The sequence below is a fragment of the Rhagoletis zephyria genome, unplaced genomic scaffold (assembly GCF_001687245.7).
Source record: "Rhagoletis zephyria isolate East Lansing unplaced genomic scaffold, Rhagoletis_zephyria_1.1 Rzeph_scaffold_00709, whole genome shotgun sequence".
Classification (NCBI taxonomy): domain Eukaryota; kingdom Metazoa; phylum Arthropoda; class Insecta; order Diptera; family Tephritidae; genus Rhagoletis; species Rhagoletis zephyria.
The window spans coordinates 109,233-111,361 of record NW_016157793.1 but is presented as its reverse complement, the minus strand read 5'-3'; positions in this window follow the sequence as shown (position 1 = coordinate 111,361).

The window sequence follows — 2,129 nt, the reverse complement described above, 5'->3', positions numbered from 1 at the left end:
CCTCATCCACCTGATGGATGAGGGTTGGTCCCTTCCCCGGGGCCGTTATTTGCGATGGAGACTGATGTAATTCCGCGGCTCGCGTAATCTGCCGGATTGTGTTCAGATCGAATATGCCGCCAACCGCTGACATCTTACTTTGACTGTATAAAGGCAACCCGATTAGCTGTATTCTGCTTCAAGGTAGAAGGCTGACGCCGAATCTAGTGGAGCACAATCGTGGAGTCACTCTATAATGTGTATGTAGCAATATCTAACTGTAAAGCGCGATGGACGCTGTTTACAGCTTTAACCAAAAGATGGGCAGCAGAAAGCTCCAGGCGAGGGATCGTCATCTCTTTCAGTGGTGAACAGATTCAATATTACATACCTTAACCTTGAAAAATAAGGTATCCGTGATAGGATTCCAATGGAGACCCAATACCGTTGTGTTGGAATCGCTGCAATCAATATCCGATGCGAACGCCCTAGAGCCGCTGATTCCTTTCAGGGTCTGCGTGCAGTTGGAGCTCCACTTTTCCTGCTCGAATTTCCCTTGCTGAAGAATGACATCAACGTCGCGCGCGCGATTTATGGCCAGTTCTGTCGTATCAACACTTTCTAAATAATCGTCTATATAAAATCTGTGAAGGATGCTTTCTAGTGCTGCGGCTGCCCGGCTGACATCGGCGATGACTTCCCAGTTATCGTATGCGCATTGCCTTAATGCCCGTATGGCGTTAAATGGTTCGCTTGCCATACCGTAAGTCACGGCTTTGAGTTGGTAGGGGCGCAAGGGCTCGAGAAGAGACTCCCTCCATAGAATTTGCTGCCATCTTCGATGTCCTGAGTCTACCATGACTTGTCGAAACATCTTTTTTACATCTACCGTGAGGGCCACTGCATAGCGACCAAGTTATCCTGCAGCTGTGGTCAGTGAGTTGCGTATCGTTGAGTGATACACCGGTCGTTATTTGGACGATGCGTTAAACACCACCCGAAATTTGCTCATTACAGCATGATGAGGTATATAGTAGCAGTTCTCCATGTCAACTTCTGTAGCCTCGGTCGCCTCCATATGCCCCAGGTTTATGTATTCTCGAATGAATTTGATATACTTGTCTCTCAATGTAGAATCCTTCGCCAACTTACGTTCTAGTTGAAGAAATTGCCGGAGTGCAGCAGGATGGGAGTTCCCCAGTGGGGGTGCATCTGGTCGAAATGGAATCTGCACACTGTACCTGCCGTCGGGACATCTTGTAACCATTTTGGTGAAAATGTCTTCACATGCGTCGACCTCTGCTACGATCTTACCTGCTGAGTCTTCGGTGGCCCAAAAGTTTTGTAGAAGCTCGTCGATGGAAAATCATTACCACATACCTCCGCAAGCGATGAGTGCCACGTTGAGTCAGATACATACATCCGATTTTACTGGACCAAGCACTATCCAACCTAATTGGGTACATACTGCGCTTGGTTCCTCACTTGATCCAACTACCACGTCACTTAGCGCAATAGATGGCCAAATATCTGCTCCAATGAGTTGATCAACAGAGGCCGGTACTTCAAATGTAGGGTCTGCCAAGCGAAGACCTCTCAGGTGTTCGCTGGTACGGATATTCACGGTGGTAGCAGGTGTTGTTGACGTGATCGAATCAATGACTGCATGCTGACCCTGACAATGCCCTTGGTGCGCAATGAAAAGCTTTGGTCCTCGACCCGGAAGTCACAGGGACTTTTAGGGATATTCAACATGGTTATTAATTATTCACACACGAAGCTCACCTAAGAACCCCTATCGCAAAGAGCGCGACATTCTTGCATAATACCATTGCATTCGGCAAGAAGAACCTTCGCCGTTTGTGATGGCTTGTGACGTACTAGACCCTGGCATATTGACAAGTGTACTCCTTTAATATTTTTGGGAAACCCTTACTCCAACATCGGAAATGATTTCAGAATTATATATATACAAGCGGGCCCATGCGCAGTCTGCGCAGGCAGAAATACACAGTAAACTCATCCCTTNTTACAAACAGTACAAATGAGATTTATAGTACATCAGAACTTATACTTATTAGGTTCATAAAAACATATTACAAACTGACTGATATATGATTGTCATGAGTTGAGGGAAACATGGTGTCACT